Below are 18640 nucleotides of genomic sequence, written 5' to 3'. Positions count from 1 at the left end.
ACAACCCAATTCATCCTTGATATGGGAAATGCGCTGCTGTTTGCAACCTTTCCCGCATGTTAAGAAAGTTAAAAAAGCCAAAACACTGTGGCCTACCATGGCTGCCTGCAAGCCGAAATATGCGACCTTGTAATGAAAGAGTGTACCCATTGTTCTCTAAAATGTGTCTTTTTTAACCACCTCTCCCTTCTCCTCCACAATCTGCAAATGTTTCTCCTTCGCAGAGGCTAGTGAACATTAGAAAGAGAAAATGTAGGACGAGGGACGATATGTTCACGGAGCTGCAGATGTCCTCCCACGCTGATAGAGCACAGCAGAATGCGTGGTGGCAGTCAATGTCGGACATGAGAAAAGCACAATATGAACGAGAGGAGAGGTGGCGGGCTGAATGGCGGGATGAAAAGAGCAAGTGGCGGGCTGAAGACGATAGGTGGCGTCAGCTTACAGACAGACAGCAAGAGTCAATGCTCCGTCTGCTGGAGCATCAAACTGATATGCTCGAGCGTATGGTTGAGCTGCAGGAAAGGCAGCAGGAGCAGAGACCGCCGCTACAGCCCCTGTGTAACCAACAGCCCTCCTCCCCAAGTTCCATAGCCTCCTCACCAAGACGCCCAAGAACACGGTGGGGGGGCCTCCGTCCACCCAGTCACTCCACCCCAGATGATTGCCTGAGCATCAGAAGGCTGGCCTTCAATAAGAGTTAAAGTTTTAAAATGCAGTGTGTCCTTTTCCATCCCTCCTCCCCCACCCATCCCAGGCTACCTTGGCAATTATCCCCCTACTTCTGTGAGGAACTAATAAAGAATGCATGAATGTGAAAAAACAATGACTTTATTGCCTCTGCAAGCGGTGCTCGAATTGGGGAGGGGAGGGTGGGATGGTTGGTTTACAGGGAAGTAGAGTGAACCGGTTCGGGGGGGGGGGAGTTTGGAGGGTTCATCAAGGAGAAATAAACAGAAGTTTCACACAGTAGCCTGGCCAGTCACAAAACTCGTTTTCAAAGCTTCTCTGATGCGCACCGCGCCCTGCTGTGCTCCTCTAACCGCCCTGGTGTCTGGCTGCGCGTAATCAGCGGCCAGGCGAGTTGCCTCAACCTCCCACCCCGCCATAAAGGTCTCCCCCTTACTCTCACAGATATTGTGGAGCGCACAGCAAGCAGCAATAACAATGGGGATATTCTTTTCGCTGAGGTCTGAGCGAGTCAGTAAGCTGCGCCAGCGCGCTTTTAAACGTCCAAATGCACATTCCACCACCATTCGGCACTTGCTCAGCCTGTAGTTGAACAGGTCCTGACTCCTGTCCAGGCTGCTTGTGTACGGCTTCATGAGCCATGGCATTAAGGGGTAGGCTGGGTCCCCAAGGATCACGATAGGCATTTCAACATCCCCAACGGTTATTTTCTGGTCCGGGAAGAAAGTCCCTTCCTCCAGCTTTCGAAACAGAGCAGAGTTCCTGAAGACGCGAGCATCATGTACCTTTCCCGGCCATCCCACGTTGATGTTGGTGAAACGTCCCTTGTGATCCACCAGGGCTTGCAGCAGCATTGAAAAGTACCCCTTGCAGTTTACGTAGTCGGTGGCTTGGTGCTCCGGTGCCAAGATAGGGATATGGGTTCCGTCTATGGCCCCGCCATAGTTTGGGAATCCCATTTCAGCAAAACCATCCACTATTGACTGCACTTTGCCCAGAGTCACTACCCTTGATATCACCAGGTCTTTCATTGCCCTGGCAAATTGGATCACAGCAGCCCCCACCGTAGATTTGCCCACTCCAAATTGATTCCCGACTGACTGGTAGCTGTCTGGCGTTGCAAGCTTCCACAGGGCTATCGCCACTCGCTTCTCAACTGTGAGGGCTGCTCTCATCTTGGTATCCTGGCGTTTCAGGGCAGGGGAAAGCAAGTCACAAAATTCCATGAAAGTGCCCTTACGCATGCGAAAGTTTCGCAGCCACTGGGAATCGTCCCATACCTGCAGCACGATGCCTTCCCACCAGTCTGTGCTTGTTTCCCGGGCCCAGAATCGGCGTTCCACGGCATGAACCTGCCCCAGTGACACCATGATTTCCACATTGCTGGGGCCTGTGCCTTGTGAGAGGTCTATGTCTATGTCAATTTCCTCATCACTCTCTTCGCCGCGCTGCAATCGCCTCCTCGGGTGGTCCGGGTTTCGCCTTGGCATGTCCTGGCTCTGCATATACTCCAGGACAATGCGCGTGGTGTTCATAGTGCTCATAATTGCCGCGGTGATCTGAGTGGGCTCCATGATCCCAGTGCTAGCTATGGCGCCTGGTCAGAAAAAAGGTGCGAAACTAGTATCTGATGGACCAGGAAAAGGAGGGAGGGCGGGCGGGAGGGAGGGAGGGCCGAGTGACGACATGGCGTACAGGTTACAGGAACAGGGAATTAAAATCAAGAAAGGTGGCTGTGCATCAGGGAGAAACACAAACAACTGTCACACAGAATGGTCCCCCCAAAGATTAAACTCAAAACCCTGGGCTTAGCAGGCCGTTGATTTCACGGAGGAAGGGGAAGCAAATGAATACAGAACAAATCTATTTTTTACATCTTAAGCTGGCTGACGACGGTGCAGCATGAGTGATAGCCTCTCCAGTATGATGATGACGGATACCAGTCATAATATACCATCGTCTACCAAAAGGCAAGGGGCTGCTGCTGTGTAGCAATGCAGCCCCACATCTGCCAGCCCCACGTCCGCCAGCACCCAGCATCGCCCTCTGCCTCTTCTGGGTGCTTAGCAGACAATACTGGGCAATTGGCAGAAAATAGTATACTACGATTGGTAGCCATCATCATCGAAACAGTAGCATGTCTGCCCAGGTGGCCATGATTGACAGCCACTCCAGTACGACGATGATGGGTACCAATCATAATATACCATCGCCTACCAAAGGGCAAGGGGCTGGTGCAATGCAGCCCTATGGCTGCCAGCCCCACGGCTATCTCTCATGCTACACCGTCTACCGCCAAAAGGCAGTCAGCAGCTGCTGCTGTGTAGCAATGCAGTCCCACGTCTGCCGGCACCCAGAGGACATATGGTGACGGCTGAGCTGAGTGGGCTCCATGCTTGCCGTGGTATGTTGTCTGCACAGGTAACCCAGGTAAAAAGGCGCGAATCTATTGTCTGCCGTTGCTGTGACGAGGGGGGAGGGGCCTGACGACATGTACCCAGAACTGCCCGCGACACTGTTTTGCATCATCCGGGCATTGGGATCTCAACCCAGAATTCCAAGGGGCAGCGGAGACTGCGGGAACTGTGGGATAGCTGTGGGATAGCTACCCATAGTGCAATGCTCCGGAAGTCGACGCTAGCCTCGTACTGTGGACGCGGTCCGCCGACTAGAGCACCTAGAGCATTTTATGTGGGGACACACACAATCGGCTGTATACAACCGATTTCAATAAAACCGGCTTCTATAAATTCGAACTAATTTCCTAGTGTAGACATACCCAAAGTGGATACTCTTATTCTGGAGTAAGGGTGGCCACACATGGAGTTAATCAGGAACAACTCCATGTGTAAACAAGCTCTTAGTTTGTTTTTGACTACCATGAGCTTCTCATTTGTATCTCTCATTGGAAGGAGGCAACATTGCTAACAACACTCTAGTTGTACTCTTTCACACAGGTAAGTAATTTAGTACTCCCATTACCAAGTACAGACTCAAAGAATACAAACCAACTTTTAATTTCATAGTTTCTCAAACACTTCCATTTTGGAAATCTAGCCTTCCCCCAAGGAAGAAGTAAAGGGGAAGTAGGAGTCTCCATCCAGGGAGTTCCACTTTTAGCAGCAGAATGACTTTCATGCCTGTAACATGTACTCATCTCACAGATTATGTAAATATCCCTGGCAGTTAACTTCTCTGCCTCCTTACCAAGTGCTAATTAAAGAAGGGGGATGAACCTCCTTACACTATGTAAATGACAGCATTTTCATGCTTGTGATTCAAACTATAATTGTCAGCCCCTTGCAGCCATGACACAACTATTGTAATGAACACGTCCCTCTTTGAACTGATACTGCACTACAATGATCCGTTGCACTGCTGCTCTCCTTTACATCCTCCAGTCCCTGCAGCTCTTTTCACCACTACAATATATGATCACTGTTGACTTTTGAATGCAACAACTGCCAAATGATGCATGGGATGGATTTCTAGACAGCTTCTAACCATGCGTGAAAATCCTTGGGCACTGTTTGGAAATATGTTTCATATGGAAAAAATGTGTTGGGATGGAGGTGGTAGCTTTGTAGAATTGTTCTTGTATATATCCTTATATGCTAACCAGTGTGTCTCATATTCTGATGAACAGTGAGTTGGAAGCCCTAGAGTGTATTATTGAGTACTACGATTAGATACATGTACTCCAGTGTCCAACACTTCACCAACTTTTGTCTTGTGTTTAGACATTTTTCACTTGTTCAACTAGTGTTTTCTTCTGCCTTTCTTTCTAAAGCATTGTCTAGGTGTTTGTTTTATTTCACATACCAAGATATTTCATGGGGCTTAGGTTTGCCTACTGACATTGATGGGAGTGGAATGGATTAGATCTCCATGCTCTTTACATGATGCAAATTTAGGTCCTTGATCCTGTATTTGGGTCTATGCAGCGCAAGGGTCTATTTGAGCAAATCCAAATGCAGGATCAGAACCCCCATGCAATGTCACAAATGGAACAGCCTTTTATGATGGGATTTTTTAATTCAATTTTGCAAATCTATATTGTTGTCTACTGCTACAGGGTGTAGTCCCTTTTCAGAAGCCAGACTATTTATTATTTGTCTGGGTCTCTTTAAAGGGCTTTTCTCCAATGGCTATAGGCACTTTTGCAACTTTAAAAAAATATAAAAGTAGGGACAAAAATCCAACCAATCCCGTCCTTATGAAAACCTGTCCATATGAAAACCAGCGTGGGAGTTTTTCCCCATGTGTTTTATAAACTTTAAGAAGAAAAATAAAAGTGAATGAAATCCTTTGTGAAATAGCCCACTCGATCTCAGTTCAGCAGAAATATATGGCACACTCTCATCCTGTGTTTGTACTAATTTCCAATTATATCCTTCTATGGAAGTAGTTAATCCTTTGGCTTTTACTGTAGCTCAATGTAATTCACTTCAATAATATATAAATCCTCTAAGAATAATCCTAACTTAAGAGAGTCCTAGACAGCAGGTCCAGAAAAAAAGAACATGTGAGCTAGTCGGGCTGACCTTCAGCCCTGACACCAGAAAAAAACCTAGTTGTCTCGTAGAGGTGATTTTACTGGAAATTGTGGAGATATTTTTAAATGGTTAATTTAAAAAGGGGCCCGCTTTTTGGAAGTGAGGCCCTTAGTTCAGGGTACATGGTAATCGCCTCATCTCACTTCACAGCACTGCCATTTGCATACAGGTGCTTCATATTCTGCAAGTTAAAAATACAGAAGTGTTAAACCACAATGTGCATACTTTTATGAAACGGAGTCCTAAAGCCTATGCTGCTTTAATCTAAGGAAGAGGTTTTCGGAGGTCAGCATCATGAGCATTTCTGTAGAAAGCAATGTGGTGGTGTATGCATATAAAATACATTGTCAGGCCTTGAGTGTGCTGACACCTTTTTTTTTTTTAAACAATGTCCATTAACCATTTTCAATTACAAGAGTTTCTAAAATGCAAAGCATCACGCTGAATCTATCCAGGTTGGGGCAAATAAGACTTCATGCACGTCTGCAATGATTGACCTATAGCCAAGATAAATACAGCTCCCTTTGTGCCCGCCCGGCAGAGCAGTTGCATCCTGAGACTTTTGACTATGACAATCAGTAGGAGACAAAAGGGTCAATGCTGCAAAGGTACTAAGCAATGATTCAGCAAAGCACTTAAACATGAGAGTAATTCTAGTGAAGTCAATGGGGACTATGATCATATGTAATAAACTGCTCCACAGATTATTAGTAGGGTTAGAACCTAAATCAACTTATGTGTTTAACATTCAATATGCTTATTTCATATGCCTGCAGTCCCATTGACTTCAATGGAACTACTCACATGCTTAAGGGTTTTGCTGGATTAGGACTAGAGTACTCAGCACTTTGCAGGATCAAGCTCTCGGGGAGACCATGGTGATGAGAGAAATGGGAAACCCATAGATAGATTTGATGGGAGATTCCTCTCATTAAGTTACCGAGACCAGGTTGAGCTGATCAAAAGATTTTTGAATGAAAAAGGTTTTTGCTGAAAAAAGACCTTTTATTCAAACGCAGACATTTTCATGAAAAAATTGTTCGAAATTTGTCCATTTTAAAAATGAACTCTTTCCTCTTCTGTTTTCCTCACTCCCATTCAGTAGCAAATTGGGGGGAAATATTCTAGACTGGAAATTTCCTATAAAAATCTTCTCAAATGTTGAATAAATTAAAAATCATTCTTTTGCAGAGCAAAATTGACTTTGAAATTTGTAGAGAAGAATGTTTCCCCTTTTTCAGCCAGCTCTCCTTAACGGTGAGCTACAAAGGCAAGAAACAATTATTTGTGCCTAACCTTTTGTTTTGTTATGATGAATTAGGGACCCGAAACCTTCCCCCCTCCTTTTTATTTATTTTATTTTTAAGGAAGTTTGGCATAGGATTGCCAGGTGTCAGGTTTTCAACCAGAACGCCCTGTCGAAAAGGGATGCTGGCAGTTCCGGTCAGCACTGCTGACCAGGCTGTTAAAAGTCTGGTTGGTGGTGCAGTGGGGCTAAGGCAGGCTCCCTGCCTACCCTGGCTCCATGCTGTTCCCGGAAGTGGCTGACATGTCCGTGCAGCCCCTAGGCACGGGGGCAATGAAAGAAGCTCTGTGCATTGCCCCCACCCTTAGTGCCTGCTCCATAGCTCCCATTGGCCAGGAACCACGCCAATGAGAGCTGCAGAGGCGGCGCCTGCAGGCATGGGCAGTGCGCACTGTGCAGAGCCACCTGGCTGCACCTCCGCCTAGGGGACATACATGCCGGCTGCTTCTGGGAGCAGTGTGGAGCCAGGGCAGGCAGGCAGCCTGCCTTAGCCCTGCTGCATCACCAACCGGGAGTTGCCTGAGGTAAGAGCTGCCCAGCCGGAGCCTCTACCCCAAATCCCCTGCCCCAGGTTGAAACCCTCTCCTGCACCCTAACTCCCTCCCAGAGCCCGCACCCCCACCCCAATCCCCAGCCCTAGGTTGGAACCCCCTCCCACACCCTGAACCCCTCATTTCTAACCCCACTCCGGAGCCCACACCCCCAGCTGGAGTCCTCACTCCCTCCTGCATTCCTGCCCCAGCCCAGTGAAAGTGAGTGAGGATGGGGGAGAGCGAGTGACTGAGGGAGTGGGGGTGGGGCCTCAGAGAAGGAGTGGGGAAGGGGGCGAGGCAAGGGTGTTAAGTTTTGTGCAATTAGAAAGTTTGGAACCCTAGTTTGTGCCATATTTCCAAGAAGTCTCTTGACCTCTGCTTGCACTGGCCCTCTTTCCCCCTCCTCAGTTCTGCAGTGTGAATGGGGGAATACACAAAAGTTATTGAGGGAGAAAGTGCTCGATGATTGCTATGGTGGTATTTTGTGTCTGCTGAGGCTGGGAGATATGTTGATTCATGGATCTCCCCATGGAGGGACTGCCTCTCTGTGCTGTTCTGCAGGCTCTTGGCAAGCACCCTGCTTCCAAAAGGGTGAGAGTGTGTTTAGAAACAAACACTGTTTCCCCTTCTATTCAGCTGTGGCTTTTCTGATAACTCTCCAAACAAACGATAGGAGTAGTTCAGCTGCATCGACTTCTCCCTTAGCAACGGTTACAAATGGGTTTATGCACAGATACAACCAGGAAGTGGGAGGGTTATTTGGGGTCTGTCTAGTAGGTCTAGTGGCTTAGTGACATAATTGCTTCATCACATGCTCCAATGGCTGCTTCCCCGTCTGGGAAACACTCTGGCATTTTATACCCTGCTATGTCATGGCCATAACTGTAAAACAGTCACGTGCAGCACACAGTCACTGTGGTAAGATACAGACCTCCGCTTCCTCTTAAGTGACTGATATAGCTACAGTACCTCACTCTTACCAGCAAAAGGGAACTTCTTGACTTTCTTGGCCTATAGATTCCAGGAAAATCTCTTAGCGGCTTCTCTGAGGACTATTCTTTGGACATTCCCATTCTGCAGCTAATTCCTCCACCAGCACATTTTATGCCAGGCAACTTTCTTTGGGGATGGTAAAATCCAAGCTGCAAACATTGATAGGAAGGAGTCCAGAGATTTCAGTGCCCTCTGGAGAGAACTCTGACTCCCCTTCAGCTTACTGGTGTCCTTAGGGAATGGTGAGCCAGAAAGCAACTGAAAATACATACATGAGAGGAGTCAGTCAGGTACAACTGAGCCTAGCTAGAGGGGCTGGGCTTGGCTACTTTCATGGGAGTGAGAGATGTGGGGTTGCCAACTTTCTACTGGCACAAAACTGAACACCCCTTCTCCACCCCCTGCCCTTTCTCTAAGGCCCTGCCCCCACTCACTACATCCCCCCACCCTCTGTCGCTCACTCTCCCCCATCCTCACTCACTTTCACTGGGCTGGGGCAGGGGGTTGGGGTGCGGAAGGGGGGCTTGGGGTGCAGGGGGTATGGGCTCTGGATGGGGATGTGGGCTCCAGGTAGGGCCAGAAATGAGGAGTTCAGAGTGCAGGAGAGGGCTCTGAGCTGGGAGAGAAATTTGGAGTGTGTGTGGGGGGGGGGGTGAGGACTTTGACTAGGGGTGCAGGCTCTGGGATGGGGCCGGGGTGAGGGCTTTGGAGTGCGGGAGCGGGCTCAGAGCTGGGGCAGGGTGTTGGGGGTGTGCAGGGTCACAGTGGTGCTTATTACGGCTCCCAGAAAGCAGCTGCCAAGTCCCTGCAGACCCTAGGCGCAGGGCGGCCGGGAAGGCTCCGTGCACTGCCCTCGCGCCGGCAGGCACTGTCCCCATAGCTCCCATTGGTCGTGGGAGCTGCAGAGCCGGCACTGGGACGAGGGCAGCGCGTGGAGCCTCCCTTGCCACTCATGTGACTAGGAGTCGCAAGGATGTGGTGGCTGCTTTCGGGAGCTGCGCAGAGCCAGGGCAGGCAGGGAGCCTGCCTTAGGCCCGACCCCCACTGTCCCAGTGCCAACCGAAGCCACCAGGGTCCCTTTTTGACTGGGCATTCCAGTTGAAAACCGGACACCTGGCAACCCTATAATGCTAAGCAGAATCCAGAGCAAGGAACTCTGTGTACATAAGAGCTGCCCAGTGTGCGTTTTGTGTGTTTGTTTTTGTTTGGGTTTATGATACTGGTTTGGATTTGACTGATTGTTGACCTGCAGAAAAGGAAGTGGCCAGGGACTCTGCTGGTTTGTGCTATTTTAGTTGAACAAGAAACCTCTAAGTAAACTGGAAACCCAAGATTGAGTGTTTTTTGATATTGCTTTACATATGTCTCCTGGGAACTTTCTTGGTAGATGCTCAAGGAGCAGCCTGACCACAAGGACTTGCCATTTCTTTAAATATCATGCAATAGTCAAGGTGTTCTACATTTAAATCACAATAATGGCTGTGAGACTTATTGTGGGTTCCAAATATTTGAAATTTGCTAGTAAGCTTAACAAAGATAATGTTTTAAAAAGCACCACAAAACAGACTCTTTATGATGCATAATTCATTTTTATTGCTATTATCAAAGATACTTCATAGTTTACTACTAACTGTAGTGTAGTATATTTTGTAAAAATTAATGACATTTTAGCCCTGTGGGACCTCCCTACCACATTCCTCTATTAAATCACCGTGGACTGAGTTTGCTGGAGTGAGAACTATTGGGCTGACAAATTAACACACTTGACACTTGTTAATTCTTATTATAAGTCTCGCAAACACAGTCATGTTCAGTCAAACCCATACAATCCCTTTAACTTCATGCCATCATGTTACATGGGCATAAAGGAAGTTGATTTAGTCTCCAAAATGAATGCAGACTGTGATGATCAAGACACCATTTCTTATTATTTGAGTGATGCTGTCTAAATGATGCAAAGGATGAAAAGTTTCAAACTTCATTTCACTGGCCAAAACCATAGTTTCATAACAGGGCCTGAAAATTTTTCACAAGTGTAATCAGCTTCGGTAAGAACACAAAGGGGTAGCTATTGTGATGCTTCTAGCTGTACCATCTTTCATCTCTAGCCTCTAACGTGGTAGAAGTGCAATAGGGTGACAGACTGGTTTGTTGCTTTCTCACTCGTGCCATGTTTGTGTCTAGTAGAGTGTTTTTAGTCTTCATATAAGCAATGGGATTAGCCTGTAATGAACATTGCACCAAATTCAACTGAGTAACTCCAGAGAAGGTTCTGGTCTATTCCTTCCACACCAGGCAGGCCAATCTAACTCAGTTAGGACCTTATCCGACTCACTTCAATCAGTTATGTGGGAAGATAAAGAAATACTGTAGCAGGAACTATCATTAATTACATCTTCCTCTCTTATTTGGGGGGTGAGAGCTGGTGTTTTTCTTCTCTATTTGAATACTTCAGAGCTGTTACCTTAAGTATTTGAATATATAATAAGTATAAACCAATTAATCACTATGAGGGGCTAGTAGAATAATTTAAGCTCGTAGATGCTGGAATTTTCAAAGTATTTATAACAGAGGGTGGTTGTACAACAACAGGCATTGCACATACGTTCATTGAATGTTTCAGTCTCAATGACTTAAATAACTGTACTTTACTGCATACTCTGATCTAGACGCTTAATCGTTTAATAACTCACTGATAACTGACTAGCTGGAATTTAAGCCAAAAAACCACTATACCACCATCTGGCTCAGTGGGGCCTGCTTTTGGGATAATCACTTGAATGAAGTGTTGTAGGGCTGCAGGACCCCTCTCTAGGAAGCCCCAAATGACCTATACACTCCATCACATTCATAACAGAACATTTTTTTGCAGAAGGAAGCTACAGCAAAGCTGGGCTTTGCCCATCCTGAAAGAAAGCCAAAGGGTAATGAGACACTGTCAGCACTTAAGCTAGCATTCATATTTTTTCCTCTGCTTATACTTCTCGTCCCACAATCCCTACCCACCTTGTCTTCCAACACAGAGAAAAATGCTTTTGATTTACACATTTTACAACACAGGGTACAAAGATAAAAGTGGCCTCAGTTTATTTGCATCTGAATTTCATTAATTGACTCACAGCTTTGTATGAGGGGATATTTAAAGTCATTGCAATCCCGTGCAGTATCTTTGGAGGAACATATTGTACTGTTATGAATAGTTTATGTATCACTGCGGGCCAGGGATTGTATGGAGCTCCAGCAGGGAGGGTTACCACAGCTCCTCCAGGAACTAAAAACAGTGGGGTACGATTAAGGTGAATCACTCAGTTGTAAACCCCTCTAGAGAGGCACCATCCCTGAGGAGGCTTGCATATACTGGTTCAAACTGGGTTTTACAGACAAAGACATGGATTTTGGCATTAAAAGGCTAAGGTTAAGCAGACTCAGCCTTCTTTCTGATCCAGCAAACAGACAGGACCGTCTGTCCAAGGGCCCCAATGCTTGCAGAAGGGTTGGAACTACTTTGGCCTACTAGGCCGCATAAGACTGATGGGTGACTCCTGGTATTTGAACACACACTAAACATCTGCTTATAGTTTTGATTATGTTTTCTCTGTTATGCTTTTACCTTAAGAATAGATGTTCTTGCTTAGAAAGAGCTGCGTGGTAACTTGTAACTGCTGGCAATACACTGTTCATAGCCTTTGGAGAGAAAGCAAAGCACAGGCTCTGGCCTTGAGGCAGACAGTCTTGCTGGGGATATTGCAGGGTAAGGCAGGGAGCTGTGCAGCCTTAAAACCCCCCACTCAGAAGGGAGTGAGACCAGGGTCCCTACCCAGAGACAGATGGTAGCTGGCTAAGACCTGACTGGAAACTGCGGGAGTGCACCACTGCAGGGGGAGACAGTAGTACAGCTGCAGTTACCCTGCAACTGTGACAGTCATGTTTATAAGTAGGTCAGTTTGTCAGGGCAAACCCAGTATCACCATTACTGCACCAGTTAAAGAAAGGTGGTAAAGAATATGAGAAGTGTGTGCTATGCCCAATATGAGCCAGAAACTGAAATATTTTTGTATCTGACTCCAAGGCTGCAGGTTAATGTCTGCATTTCACTAACAGGATTTTATTTTGATTGTTGTTAAGTTTTGGTAGGGTTGGCCTGTATGTGGGTCAATCATTTTTGTTCTTTTTCAGATTGTGACATTTGAGGAATGACTTATACAACAGTATCTATGGTACTTTCTTCTGAATTTTCCTCTCCAATGCCCACACAAGCTTCCCCTTTTGCCACAGTCTCACCCATTTAGAGAGATTGCATTGGTGTGTGGGTTGTCTGCACAGTTCCAGAGGCTGCAAAGCAGTTTTGGTGTCACTGACAGCCTCTCGTAGGCAAGAAGTTAATTTTTCAACCTCAGACAATAAATGGCAAAAAATGACTAATTCTCCCACTCTCCCAGCACATTCCAAATGACATGATATTTACTGTTTTTAGGTCCTGAAATTCCAAAAAACTCAGTCATGTCTTGTCTTTTCCTTCTAACATATTGATACAAAGAAAGGAAGCTGTGAGAAAATGCAGTAGACATATGATGAAATACCTTCCAGCTGTTGAGCCAACATACGCTGTCTTTAGAGAGTGCGATGTAGCAGGGAAACTGTTGTGTGGGAGTCTATGGAAACAGAAGCTCAAAGAGCTGTGCTCTGAGACATAAAGAAACCAACCCGTGAAGGGTAGTTCTATCTATAAACTTCCGTGTCTGCTAAAACTGAGAACCCAGTTATTTGACCCAAAGGCATGTCATGCAAATGTGTGCTGTAGTACTAAGTTTCCCCCAACGCCCATCTTCATGGCTTTGCCTGAAGACATTTTTGATGTGTGAAAAGATGGGTGTGATGGCACCTTGTGCCCTCCTAGACACAGGGTTTTTCCCATGCCGTGAAGCTGACCTCTCTCTGCATCACCCAAACAGTGATTGCCTTGGCTCGATTGTGCCCACCATCTAGTTCCAACAAAAGTGGCTTTTATTAGCAAATTACAGAAATAGAGAGAGAGATATACACACTAAATCAATGCATCTTGTCTGATGCTATGGAAATCATCATCAAACTCACATTATGCAGTACTGAAACTAGGGCCAGTTGAAAGATTTTGGCCAAAAATAGAAACATTTTTATTTGAAAATGGAAGAGTCAAAATTTTCCATGGGGGGCGGGGAAGGGTATATCACAACTAACTCTGATGGAACCTTAGCTAGAGTATAGCAAAAGCAAAAGTCCTTTTCCACTCACACACTCTATAGCCATCTCTCAGTCCCAAGGTGGTCTATCTGTCTGTGTTCCAGTGGGTCACATGCTCTAAGGAAATGTACACCCATATGCAGGGGCAGCTCCAGGCACCAGCGCTCCAAGCGCATGCCTGGGGCGGCAAGCCGATAGAGGTCGGCCTGCCGGTCGTCGTGAGAGCGGCAGTCAGGCTGCCTTCGGTGGCATGCCTGCGGGAGGCCCACCGATCCTGCGGCTTCGGCAGCAATTCGGCGACAGGTATGCCGCCGAATCCGCGTTACCAGCAGACCTCCCGCAGGCGCGCCGCCGAAAGCCACCTGACTACCATGCTTGGGGTGGCAAAATACATAGAGCCGCCCTTGCCCATATGCATCTGTGGCCAGCCTTTAAAATGAATGATATGGCTCCATTCTTCACCATCCTTTTTCCAAACCTTCCAATAGCAACCCCAACTTAAATGCTCAAGTCTGTATCATCAAATGCTTAGTCTGTATCATCAAAAACAGTGAGTCCTTGTGGTACCTTAGAGACTAACAAATGTATTCGGGCATAAGTGTTCTTAAACTACAATACCTATCTGGAGAAATGAAGAAACAGATTGACAGAGCCAGAAGGGTACCCAGAAGTCACCTACTACAGGACAGGCCTAACAAAGAAAGTAACAGAACGCCACTAGCCATCACCTACAGCCCCCAACTAAAACCTCTCCAACGCATCATCAAGGATCTACAACCTATCCTGAAGGACAATCCCTCACTCTCACAGACCTTGGGAGACAGGCCAGTCCTTGCTTACAGACAGCTCCCAAACCTGAAGCAAATACTTACCAACAACTACACACCACACAACAGAAACACCAACCCAAGAACCAAGCCCTACAACAAACCCCATTGTCAATTTTGTCCACAAATCTATTCGAGGGACACCATCATAGGACCTAACCACATCAACCATACCATCAGGGGCTCGTTCGCCTGCACATCTATCAATGCGATATATGCCATCATGTGCCAGCAATGCCCCTCTGCCACATACATTGTCCAAAACGGACAGCTTTGTTCTACGGAAAAGAATAAATGGAAATAAATCAGACATCAAGAATTGTAACATTCAACAACCAGTAGGAGAGCACTTCAACCTCCCTGGACACACAATAACAGACTTAAAAGTGGCCAACAAAAAAACTTCAAAAACAGACTTCAACGAGAAACTGCAGAACTGGAATTAATTTGCAAACTTGACACCATCAAATTAGGCTTGAATAAAGACTGGGAGTGGCTGGGCACTACAAAAATAATTTTCTCTCTATTGATACTCACACCTTCTTGTCAACTGTTGGGAATGGGCTACATCCACCATGACTGAATTGGCCTCGTTAGCACTGACCCCCCACTTAGTAAAGCAATTCCCATCATGTGCTGTATATTTATACTTGCCTACTGAATTTTTCACTCCATGCATCTGATGAAGTGGGTTATAGCCCACGAAAGCTTATGCCCAAATAAATGTTAGTCTCTAGGACTCCTCGTTGTTTTTTTTAAATGTTCAAAGCTTTCTTGCTTAGCAAGACCCCGGGGGATATAGCAACACCGTGGTCTGTTTGAACATGACTGTGTTGAAGCCTAAATGCAGCTTGAAAGCACTGAGATTTTCAAAGCTATGTAAGGGATTTGAACACACATCCTCCATTAATTTTAATGTAAAATACATGCCTAATCCAGATGGCTTTGAAAATCTCAGCACAAGGTTATTTGAGTTTGAGGTTATCTAAAGCACAGGTAGCCTCAAACACTGCTCCTCTCCTTAATGTTGATCATAGAATGTATGCTAAAAAAAAAAATCACACACAATGACAGTTAATTTGTGTATGTGCATACGTGCGTGTCTTCTGAGAAAGTCTGAAAGTGTCACTTGTAACTGGCATGGTTAGATTATTTTTGTCAGATGCAAAGCACCTTTTTTCTTCAGCACAATCAGCCTTTTTTCCTTTTGCCATGAACGCGAACAGAAGTTCCTGCTGACGTGGGTGATGGATAAAAGAGAATTTGAAAGAACAAGAACAAAGATTTATGATTTTTTAGCCCATTAGAATCTTAGGTGTTCCATACACAGGGCAGCTGTAGCATTGGGCTCTTTTCGTTAATGTGGTATTGATGTTTGATCGGACCATATTCGAAATCATCTAAATTGTGAGGCATGAATTAGGGAATCAGAGGCAGGTTCACTGTTTCCATCCTTTTGTAGACTGGGAATGTGCTTGGAAATGTTTGGGGAGAAATGATTTTCTCATTTCAGAAGAATTTTCGTTGTTGCAATATGCGCAGGTAGAATCTACCCAAAGAAAACCCCTTAAGTACTGTGCTCAGGGGAGGAAGGAGGCAACACTTATCTCGCTTGTGAAATCAACTCGAGTGGTATACTGAACATATCACACTCTTTTTCCTGTAAAAAGAAACCGTTATTTTAATACTAATATGAATAAACCACATTGCTATTTTCGCACCCACATTATTTTCTTGGGGCGAAAAGTTAGCAGTGTAGATTTTTCAAACCACTCTCCTTTTTTTAATTCTCAACCTGGAACTGAGAGTAGATTTATTTTACTAAAGTCAAATTTTACATTCCCCTTTCAGAGAAAAGGGAGCAGTGATGGGATCTGGTGGAGGGCATGGAAACGTGGAGTGCCCCATGGCACATCCCTCCTCACCCTGAGCCTGTGCAATGACATTCCTACCTGTATCATTGGCTCACACTGGATCTTTGGGCACGTCACAACTGGCCCCTATTTTTTGACTCCCTTGAATGGTAAGTGCCTAGCTTTACCTTTTCAGAACTCTGAGTATCTGCATATCCCACTGGCTTCTGCTGGAATTGTGGGTGCTTAGCACCTTGGAAAATCCAAGCTTATGTGTCTAAAACTGGAGACCCCAAAATGGAGGCAACCCAAATCAGAGGTCCACTTTGGAAAAATTGACTTTAACCCCTCTGTACCTCAGTTTCCCCTTCTCTAATATAGGGAGAATCCTATAATGTTTATAAAGTGTGTTCCTAATTAATAATTCTGTAAGGTGCCATGAGTTCCACAGTTGGAAGATGCAGTAGACATGCTGCCGAGAATTATGGCAGGGCTACAGAATTAAATTACTGTAGTATTTTATCATAAGAGCTGATAGTCTGGTGAAAGTGACCCACAAGAATTGTTTGGTATCTCAGAAATGCTAGTATGACCCTGAGTAGGGACGTTCACACCCAGATCAGTAGAGTATTCTTTATTTGAGTGTAATTAAATGATTGATCCTTTTGCTTTTTTCCTCCTTTTTTTCTTTCAATCTCTTTCACTAAACAATTCCACACAAAAGGAACATACGAAGATAAGCATTTTGCAAGACAATAGTTCAGAAGGCAGACCACTTGTTATACAAAACAAAAATACTTCCACCTTCATCATCCAAAATTGGGAAACCATTCTATCCCTTGTACACCGGGAAATTAAACTAGCTCAATCCATCATGTCTAGAGACATTTCTCAGTAAAAATTTAAGTGGATGCTATTAGAATGAACAGAAATATGATTTCAATGTATTTTATAGTAGATCAGTTGAACTGTGCACATTACTTAAACGTGTTTTTCTTTAGAGTCAACAAGTGAACACAGATGGTATTTAGAAGCGGGGTGTGAATTTCTGTATGGGCACTTTTCTCACTCTTATCTCCTATCAGTAGGAGGGACTTTTTCTAAAATTATCCCACTGCTACTAACAATAGTCTAACTTCACTGGAGTCAGCAATACTGGGAGCCTCAGTGTAGTCCTTCTGCTGCCATTTTAAGCATGGTGTCACCTAACCCTGCTCAGATCAGATCTGTCTAATTGACATGGTTCTATAACACATTGGCAGCAGCCAGCAACTCGTCTGCACTATGGTTCCCAACATTGCTGACCATGATAGAGCTGAACGGATGTTACCAACAGTCTAGGATAGGCAGGCCCTGAAAGATTCTGGGCTTGATCCGCTGAGCCCTTACTCCGATGACTAGTACCCCTGATTTAATGGAGCAGGACTGGGTCTGGCCACAAAGAGCAGGCAAAAGGAAAAACATATGCAGAATATGAGAGAGAGAGAGAGAATTTAAATGAAAAAAAAAATGAATTCAGTTGTTATGCAGGGTACAGTCTCTGTGTATCTCTGATATATGTCATGAGCTATGTCTTTCACTCCTCTAAATTTCCCAAGGATCTCTGTCTTCTATAGATCTCCCATTTAGATCGTGGGCCCTGCCCAAAGATTATATTAGTTTTGTGGCCTGTACAGCACCTAACACATTGTTGGTGCTAAACAAATAATAAGATTCCCTCTAGCTAGAGATCACGTTTTCATTGGGGGTTGTTTTAAATGAAATCACCCTTAACATCAATTGCAGTGTCAATTGCAGGAAGAAAAGGTCTATAAATGCTAAACCTGGCCGGGTACTACCGTGTGATGCCAGAAACCCGCCACTGAGTCTTAAGGCAGTGTACTCCGTCCCAGTGAAGGCAAGCACTGTGCCTTCCTCCTAAGAGGTGCTAAGGTCCATCCCTCACTTCCATCTATAATTGGAGAGGGAAAAATGTAAACCCTGCATTATGCTCCTTGCAGGGCCTTATCACTTGTGCTTTCATAGAATTGTATGGAAAATCCCTCATTAAAAAACATGCAGAAAATCCCATGGAAAAGTATAGCTACAGTAAGCCCATATTTATGGACTTCATGTGAAATTTGTCAGTTGTGGTTGAGAGTGGTTCATATGAAGCTTTGTTTTGGTTTTGTTTTGTATATGTTTGTGTCCTAGAGTCTTGTTTTAGTTTTTGGCTTAATTAAAACCTCAAAGTGAAACTTGCTGCAAATTGAAAATTGTTCAGAGTTTTGATACTATACATTAGCCCTGGTTTGCTCAAAACTGATCTGAGACTCACTGAGAAGGTTTTCTAAGGCTCACTGATGTTTTGATGAACAAAGACTCATTTTGGGGTTCGTTACCAAACCGAGAACCAAGCAAGTGGCACTCACTTTTTGTAAGCTATGCTGGGTGTGATAATGAAACACAAATGGATAGACAGAACATGGCTTACTGACACAGTGCACTTAAGTATGTAATGATCACAGGGTTCTGTGTAGCTGTTAGAATTTGGTCCTGTGTGTATATCTCACCATATGTCTTAACAATTCATAGATATCAGACTAACTGGCAATCTAACTGCTCCATTAACTTCAATGAAATTGTGCCCACTCTCCACAGGGCTACATTTTGTCCAAGGTAT

The sequence above is a fragment of the Trachemys scripta genome, chromosome 9 (genome assembly GCF_013100865.1).
Source record: "Trachemys scripta elegans isolate TJP31775 chromosome 9, CAS_Tse_1.0, whole genome shotgun sequence".
NCBI classification, from domain to species: Eukaryota; Metazoa; Chordata; order Testudines; family Emydidae; genus Trachemys; species Trachemys scripta.
This window is presented reverse-complemented; position numbering follows the sequence as displayed.